Raw genomic sequence first — 9,669 nt, forward strand, 5'->3', positions numbered from 1 at the left:
GCAACATGGATGGAGCTGGAGGCTATTATCTTAAATGAACAAACACAGGAACAGAAAACCAAATAGCATATTCTTACTTATAAGTAGGAGCTAAACATTGAGTATATGTGGATACAAAGAAGGGAACAACAGACACCAAGGCCTACTTGAGGGTGGAGGTTGGGAGGAGGATGAGGAGTGAAAAAGTACCTATGGAGGAGTACTATTCTTATTACTTGGGTTATGAAATAATCTGTCTACCAAACCCCCACAACATGCAATGTACATATAGAATAAACTATACATGTACCCATGAAGCTAAAATAAAAGTGTAAAAAGTGTATATTTGGAAAATAGTAAGAATGCAACAATAAAAGTAGTACAAATTAAAAAATAAATAACTAAAATCTTTGCTGATGGCAACAATACACATTTAAGTAATCTTTTCATGAGCAGATAATAATGTTCCCATGTTCAAATTTGGAAGGTATATACGATTATACAGTGACTTTTTTTTCATCTTTGCTTCTCATTCATCTGTTACCTTGTGAGAAATAGTTTATTGAGCACTTACAATACTGGAAACATGTTCTCCATGCTGGAGATAACAGCAGTCAAAAAAAATAGAGGACGTTTCTCCTGATGTGGCTCTTTTATTGTTGTGTGTGCTGATAGAGAAAAAGAGAAAGGAAGAGATTGATAATAAATGAATAAAGCAAACAGATGAGCAATATATACATATTAAAGCTATTTGAAGAAAAAGAAAGTAGGCAATAGTTGTGGGCAGGAAGGCAGCTACTGTATTAATGTAGGACAATCAAGGAGGGCTCTCTGAGAAGTGGGTTCTGCAGAGGCCTGAAGGGAGTATGGGAGTAGGCTTGAGGTTAACTGATGGGAAAGTGTCTCAGACAGTGGAAGCTATAAATAAAAAGTCCCTGAAGCAGGAACATCCTGGAGTGTTTGAGGAACAACAAGAGTCTGTGTGGAGTTAAGGAAGGAAGTGGGAGAGACAGAGAAGTGGCAGTCATAGAAGAAACCAGAAGCAACGTCTGGTGTAGCTTTATGGGCTTCAGATTGTTCTTTATTTTGAGTGTTCTGCTTGAAAATAGATTATAGTGCTGATGCAAAACGCTGGGGGTCTCGTTAAAATGCATATTCTGATTCAGGAGTTTGCAGGTGGGACTTGAGATTCTGTGTTTCCAAGCTCCCAGGTGACGTGGTTGTTGCTGGTCTGTAGACCATACTTCGAGAGCGCTGGACTAGAACCAATAATGAGGACATCCACTCTGCTCCAGACCCTCTAGGGGTGTGAGAAAACAAATAGCAACTTTGTGACATTTGAATGCAAAGCGAGGTGGCAGGTTTCAGTCAAAGTAAGCGGTTGGAGGAGCATTTTGAAGAGAGGTTGAAGATCCAGCAATTTTGCTGATACATGGCTGAGTTTCCAAGGTTGCAGTGAAAGTTTTTAGGGTGGGTCAGTGTGTGGGATTAGGTCAGATGAGTGGATGTACAGAATTTTATGAAAAAGGTGCAAAAATAATGAATGTGACCCAACACCTTGAGCTGTTCATACTGACTGAGATAAAAAAGGGTGTGAGGAAAGGTGGCATACTCCTGACATTCTCTTAGGGGAAGACATACTATCAGTTTCAATGTTAGCCCCCTTCATAAGATTACTATCTTTGATAGACTGTTGTAGTGAGCTGAAAGTGGCGTGTGTCAGCAATTGGGAGTCTTTCCAGGATCAGGAGGTGGTCTGGGGGTCTCCTTTGCAGTTCCTGTAATAGCAAGGTCCAGGCCTGGGGAGATGCAATGCTATCTGGAATGGACAGAGCTCTGCATTCCTCCATGGCCACCTGGTTCTCTTTCTCAAAGCAATGTACTAGTCTCCTACGTATTCTTTCAGAGCTATTTTAATGCAGACAAAAGACTCAATGCAGATTAGAACATTTCAACACTAGAATTAACAAGGTGAACTTAATGGACATAAAGTTAATACTACACCCAAAGCTGCAGAGTACACATTTCACTTTTTTCAAGGGCCCATGGAACATTTATACAAATTGATTCATACTGGACCATGAGGCAAGTCTCAACAAATTCCAAAGGTTTGGCACCGTAGGAATTACATTCTCTGACAAAATTGCAATCATTCTAGAATTCAATAGTAAAGAGATAACCAGAAAAAAAGTCAATATATTTGAAAATTAAGAAACTATTCTAGGCTGGGCACAGTGGCACACACCTATAATCCCGGCACTTTGGGAGGCCAAGGAAGGATGATCACTTGAGCCCTGTTTGAGATCAGCCAGGGCAACAAAGCAAGACCCCATTTCTAAAAAAATTAAATAATTAGCCAGGCATGGTGGTATGCATCTGTGGTCCAACCCAGCTACTCAGGAGATTGAGGCTGGAGGATTGCTTGAACCCAGGAGTTCAAGGCTGCAGTGAGCCATGATTGTGCCACTGCACCCCAGCTTAGGTAACAGAGAAAGACTTCCTTTAAAAAAAAAAAAAAGAAAGAAAGAAACTGTTTTAAGTAATTCATGAGTTAAAAATATACCATAACAGATCAAAATATTTAGAATTAAAAGAAAAAATTATTTTATTATAACTTGTTGGATGCAGGTAAGGCAATACTCAGAGAAAAGGTTTTAATCTTAAACACTTGCATTAGATAAGAAGAAAAGACAGGAAAATTAATCATCTATATTCAAAAGTTAAGAAAGAAAACAAAATTAACCCAGAAAATGTAGAAAGATGAAAATAATAAAGAATATGAATTTAATGAAATAGAACACCAACATGCAATAGAGAGGCCCAGCAAAGCCAAAAGTTGATAATTTGAAAAGAATACATTTGATAAACTACTGATGAATTCGACATTTTTTAAAAAGAAGGTAAAAATAGAAAGAGGGATATATCTATAGAAGCAGCAAAACTGGGCCGGGTGCAGTGGCTCACGCCTGTAATCCCAACACTTTGGAAGGCCGAGGCAGGAAGATCACCTAAGGCTGAGAGTTTGAGATCAGCCTGACCAACATGGAGAAACCCCGTCTCTACTAAAAATACAACAGATTAGCCGGGCATGGTGGCGCATGCCTGTAATTCCAGCTACTCGGGTGACTGAGGCAGGAAAAGCGCTTGAACCTGGGAGGCCGAGGTTGCAGTGAGCCGGGATCATGCCATTGCACTCCAGTCTGGGCAACAAGAGCAAAACTCCGCCTCAAAAAATGTACTCAAGAAGAAATAGAAAATATTAATATTCTCATTCCCCTCAAATTAATTGATTCAGTTGCTAAAAATGATCATACTCAAAATATACAGGCACAAATTGTTTTACCAAAATATTCCAGCAAATATTCTAAGAATGAATAATTCCAATCTTACACAAACTATTCCAGAGGACAGAAAAAGAGAGGACACTTGACAAATCATCATAAGACTTGAGCATAATCTTTATACCAAACCAAGGACAGTTTGAGAAAGGAAAATCTAATTTATGAATGTAGAAAAAAAAATCTAAGCAAACGTTAGCAAAATGAGTCCTACAATGTATAAATAGGTCGGGGAGGGCAGGAGGGGAATATACCTCAGGAGGAAAGTAAAAGAAAATGAGGGCTGGGCGTGGTGGCTCACGCCTGTAATCCCAGCACTTTGGGAGGCTGAAGAGGGCGGATTAGGAAGTCAAGAGATCAAGACCATCCTGGCCAACATGGCGAAACCCCGTCTCTACTGAAAATACAAAAATTAGCTGGGCATGGTGGTGGGTACTTATAATCCCAGCTGCTCAGGAAGCTGAGGCAGGAGAATCACTTGAACAAGGGAGGCAGAGGTTGCAGTGAGCGGAGATTATGCCACTGCACTCCAGCCTGTGAGACAGAGCTACACTCTGTCTCAAAAAAAAATAATTTAAAAAAAGAAGAGGAAGGAGCACCACCAGAAGCACAGAAGGAGGAGCTGGCTATCAGGAAAGTTGGTGGATTGATACCAAGAATTAACTTCACCTCCTTTACAAATTTTTTCTTTTGAGACAGAGTCTGGCTCTGTTGCCCAGGCTGTAGTGTAGTGTAGTGTAGTGTAGTGTAGCTCATAATTTGGGATTTGTGGGGATACGTGGCCCCTAGTTTTGTGGGGTTGTCTGTGCCCCATAATTATTTTGTAATCTTAGTTGTTCTGTGTGTTCTACGAGGGAATTTGGGAGAAGCCACTGCCAACTTCACCTGATCTCAGAGCAGAACTTTCTAATTTCCCAGCTCAATATACCTTGTACATAGGAAAGTTTTAATAACTATTTGAAAATGAGGTATCATTTTCTTCAGGCACTTTGTAACGTTAGAGCAAGGAGCATCAAAACTGTAAAGGACACCTGTTATCCCAGCACTTTGGGAGGCTGAGGTGGGTGGATCACTTGAGGTCAGGAGTTCGAGACCAGCCTGGTCAACATGGTGAAACCCCATCTCTACTAAACATACAAAAATTAGCTGGACAAAGCAATCACCAATAGCTACAAGATTTACTTGGTGTCAGCATCTGTCCAAGAGGAAGCAATGGGATATCTGACAAACTTGACTTCGAGGAAGTCAACAAGCATTTATCTGGAAAACTCAGTGATCCAAATTGAAAGTGTCTGTGGTAAGACTAAGGAGCTTGAATATTCTGAGCTCCCCTCACTCTCAAAGGTATCCAACAAAGGTCCCTCCAAGACAAAGCTATGATCCAAACTGAGAATAAATTGTTAAGAGAATCTGAGCTGAGCAGGTCAGGGACAGTAGAGACCAAGGAAATATAAGGCCCAGATAAAAGTGGTAAGGGAGAATAGAACCAGAAAATCTTAGAATTTAAATCTTCATATCTTTGGACACTTTATAAAAACAACCAGAAGAGGGTGGTCTAGAGACATTAAATGTAAAAAACCCAAAATGAGTATAAGCCAAGCTTCCTTTCTAAAACTTCAGAAAACCTAATTTGGTGTAAAAATGAGCATCAGAAAAGAGTGAGCTAAAATCACATTCAAATTTATTATAGGGCAGGGAGAAAAAAAGAGTAGAATTTCTATAAATAATAAAGGCATGCCAGAAAGATGCTCTCACAAAAAGGAAAGCTATAATATTTTTAAAACAGCTAACAGATAGATCTGAAAGATAAACCAGAATAAAAAACCTTAGAAATAAAGTGGTAGAAATCAATAAAGAATTAGACATAAAGTTAAACATTCAGTTCAGAAATTGTCTAACTAGAAGTATAATACAAGAGCAAATAGACTCAACTGGTGATGACTTACAATAAATAGAAAATGAAAAGAAGGAAATTTTTAAAGATCAAAAAAAAAAAAGAAACATGAAGGTGCCAGGGACTGAGGTGGGAGAGACGGAAATGGAGAGTCATTGTTTGATGGGTATAAATTTCAGTTTTGTGAGATGCGAAGAGTTCTGGAGATGGATGGTGGTGCTGACTGCACAACGATGTCAATGTGCTTAATGCCACTGACTGTACACTTAAAAATGGTTACCATGGTAAATTTTATGTTATGTGTGTTTTGTCACAATTAAAAAGTGAAAGGAATGACAAAGAAAATGAAGGAAGAGATGAAAAGTATTAGTAAGAACATGATCAATTCAGAAGACAAAGAAGATCTGACATATCTATATAAAAATTAGGAATCCATGAATGAAAAATCAAAATAAGTTAGAAGCAGCACCTAATTATAATGCACCAAAACTTTCATCAAATGAAAAATTTGATGTTACATATTGAGAGAGCACATTGTATACCTGGAAAAATTGACCCGGAACAAATATCTTGAGCCATAGACCAAGTAACTTATGAAGGAAAGAAAAATGAATTGTTATCAGACTTTTCAATAACAATTTCTCATACCGGAAGAGAACAGAGTAACACATTTAAAATGTCGAAGGGAAAGAAACAGTAAGCCAAGGATTTCATATTCAACCAAACTGTCTTTTAAGTATAAAGGGGGCAAACTGCCACCCAGAAGTCAGAACTGAAAAATGCTGCTTCTGTGAATCCTTCCTTGGGTATACAGTAGCTTCAGACAACCAAAATTACTAGAGAAATATTGACATAAAGATGGATGGTGGGCATTGCGTATATATTTACATGAAGAACAAAGGAAGAACATAAGAATAGAGTATGGTAATGGCTCTATGCTCTGACAATATAGATACAGCATAATTATAAAAAACAAGGAGAGACTGAGAATACCACATAAAAACATTTGAAACAGTTTTTCAGTAATTATACTGGTAGTAGTTTTGATAGTGTTATTTTGAGAATGATTTGTGCGACATGGACAAAACATTCAATCATCCCCATTGTTCTTGTTCTTGCAAGCCAGGATTCTTTTTTTTTTTTTTGAGATGGAGTCTCTGTCTCTGTCACCCAGGCTGGAGTGCAGTGGCGCCATCTCCGTTCACTGCAAGTTCCGCCTCCCGGGTTCACACCATTCTTCCACCTCAGCGTCCCGAGTACCTGGGACTACAGGCGCCCGCCACCACGCCCAGCTAATTGTTTGTATTTTTAGTAGAGACAGGTTTCACCGTGTTAACCAGGATGGTCTCGATCTGCTGACCTTGTGATCCGCTCGCCTTGGCCTCCCAAAGTGCTGGGATTACAGCAACCCAGGATTCTTGCTGCAGACAAAGAGAGATTTGAACATTAAGGTAGAAAAGTTTAAGTAACATTGAAATTTGAATTCGAATTTTCAGTGTGAACACATGAGGTATTTTATCTTTAAATAAATGAATAATGAATGATATTTACATATACAGTTGTATATATTAAATAATCATTGTCGTATAATTATAATTGTTTATATATTTTACTATGCATATAATTATATAGAATTCTCAATAGATATAATAGACTAAGTTCTGATAGAGAGGTACATTCTATAAGAAAGAATAATAGTTATAATGATAAAGACATGATTATTATTAAAGGAATAGGAAATTGTACCATAATAAAAATACATATATTTAATCTCTATCCCCAGTTCCTGACACAGAACTCCCAAAACCCTTATAGTCTCCTGAGTAATCAGGGAGCTAGGTTCATCTTTGTTCAAATAGTTTGTCTTTGACCTGGTTCCTGACACAGAACTTTTAAGCCTTTGGAATTTCCTGGGTGCTAGGAGAATCTTTTGTTCTAATATTTGTTCTTTGATCTGGTTCCTAATGCAGAGCTCCCAAGACTTTTGTAATTTCCTGAGTGACAGCAGCACCTGATACAGAACTCCTGAATCCTCTGGAATGTCCTGGATGATGAGAGTTCTAATAAGGGGACTCTTGGTGGCCTCCTGAATGGGAGCTGGTCACCAGAAAGTCTAAGTCATGATTAAAAGTCTGGAACTTTCAGCCTCGCCCTTCATCCTCCCAGAAGACAAGAGAGGCTGAAGCCTGAATTAATAATCAATCATGCCTATGTAATGAAGCCTTCATAAACTTTCCTGAAGCATGGAGTTTGGGGAGCTTCTAGATTGCTGACGTGGAAGGTGGCATGCTCCAAGAGGCCGTAGAAGCTTCCTGCCTTTTCCTGCATACCTTGACCTCTGCATCTCTTCCATCTAGCTGTTTATCTGTATTATTTGTAATATCCTTTATAATGCGCCAGTAAACATAAAGTGCACCCCTGAGTTACATGAGCCTCTGTAGCACATGCTCAAGCCTGAGGAGGTAGCAGTGGTTACTTCCAATTTATAGCCAGTCAGTCAGAAGTTCCAGAGGCCCACATGTAATTAGCATCTGCAGTGGGGGCAGTCTTTGGGACTGAACCCTTAACCTGGGAATTTGACTCTAACTCCAGGTAGACTGTGTCAAATTGAATTGATTTATAGGACACTCAGTTGTGTCCACTGGAGAATCAGTTGTTGTATGGGGAAAAGTCGGTGACCAAAAGTGTTGAGTGTGAGAGTAGGAAAAACAGCTTTTTTAAGTCATATAGAAATACTTTTCGATATAGTGATATACATATAATCATTATACGTATATATACACATGTATAGATATAATGACAAGCTAGAATATTCATTCTATCCTAGTTTATTCTATTCTATAGAATATGTGTTATATTCGGCCGGGCACAGTGGCTCACGCCTGTAATCCCAGCACTTTGGGAGGCCGAGGCAGGTGGATCACCTGAGGCCAGGAGTTTGAGACCAGCCTGACCAACATTGAGAAACCCTGTCTCTACTAAAGATACAAAATTAGCCAAGCGTGGTGGCTCATGCCTGTAATCCCAGCTACTTGGGAGGCTGAGGCAGGAGAATCACTTGACCTGGGAGGTGGAGGTTGCAGTGAGCTGAGATGGCACCACTACACTCCAGTCTGGGCAAGAAGAGTGAAACTCTGTCTCAAAAAAAAAAAAAAAAAAAAAAATATGTGTTATATTCTCTCTCTCTCTCTCTCTCTCCTAGCCTGGTTCATTATGTCTATGATGATTACCTCCTAGCTCTGTCCATTGAAATTACCTAGAAATTATAACTCTCTCTCTCTCTATAAGTATATATATCATATATAATGATAACCATATGTGTGCATGTGTATACATATATGTGTGTATGTATGTATATGTGTGTGTATATATATCTATATATCTCCTAGCTTAATCTGTTATATATAGCTCTGTCCATTGTAAAGGCCTGGAAACTATATTGAGCCTAGTATAGGTGAGCATCCCTAGCCCTTGGTTTTTGGTCTTGAATTACTGTTTCACATTAAACGAAACAGGGGAATCTTGGAGAAATGGCTACTTTCAGTGCTGGACAGAAAATGTATAATAAGCCTGGAGTATCATCTTAGCAGATATCAAGGAAGCTATCAAAGACTAGTAGGTTTTGTCAAAAGTTGGAACCAACTTAAAGATAAGGCAATATGAACATCGATAAGGCCAATAACAAAATCCACAAGATTATAATGAATTATAAAACTCCATATAACTTGTTATTTTTTTGTGAACCAACTCTTTATTTTGAAATCTGGCATTCATTCTGCTTTTTCTATATTAAATGTAACATTGGGCAACCAAATAGTAGGTAGGGGGAAGCTTTTCTCTATAAAGATATCCCAATAAATAAATGGACAAAGAATCATAGAATTGGAATGTCACTGGTATGCAACCCTACTGAGTTAAAGCCCTTGGATAATGAACATCAATGATTGCTGACATCACAAAAAGAGAATCAGATATCATGTACTCCCTAAAGAACAAAACATCCTTTAAACAAATTTTATTAAAAATTTTGAACCTGCATCTGATCGTGCCTCTTGATTTACAGAAAACACAATTTACAAAAGAATACAGAGGACAGAGGAACATATTATACTACACCACGGGAATGCAATAAACTGTTGAAAATTCTGTAGGATAAATGATCCAGTTTCTTACACAAATAAAATATAGGGAAAAAAGGACAGAGATGAAAGCATAAATTGAGCAATTTAAAAGACATTACAAAATACAGATCTGAGCTATAAGATTTAGGGAAGCACACTGGAGTAATAAAGAAAAGTTAAGAAGTGATTATTGTAGAAGCCAATGGTTATTCTTGGGAGCAGAGGTGGGGGTTGTCACTGGGAAGGGCATGGGGGACTTCTGGGATGCTGACCACATTCTAGTTCTTGACATGACGGTGGTTACAAGGATATTCACTTTATAATAATTAGTTAAGCT

General features: G+C 38.5%; 1 long non-coding RNA gene across 1 annotated transcript in view; it reads left to right on the plus strand.

Moving 5' to 3' along the window:
* Positions 1–8,170, plus strand: part of LOC103883776 — a 28,487-nt gene extending 20,317 nt beyond the window's left edge. The window contains exon 4 of the long non-coding RNA XR_001901886.3: positions 7,182–8,170. This is a non-coding gene — a long non-coding RNA (uncharacterized LOC103883776). The remainder of the gene's footprint in view (positions 1–7,181) is intronic.
* The last annotated feature ends 1,499 nt before the right edge of the window (positions 8,171–9,669 follow it).

This window comes from Papio anubis, chromosome 6 (genome assembly GCF_008728515.1).
Source record: "Papio anubis isolate 15944 chromosome 6, Panubis1.0, whole genome shotgun sequence".
Taxonomy (NCBI): domain Eukaryota; kingdom Metazoa; phylum Chordata; class Mammalia; order Primates; family Cercopithecidae; genus Papio; species Papio anubis.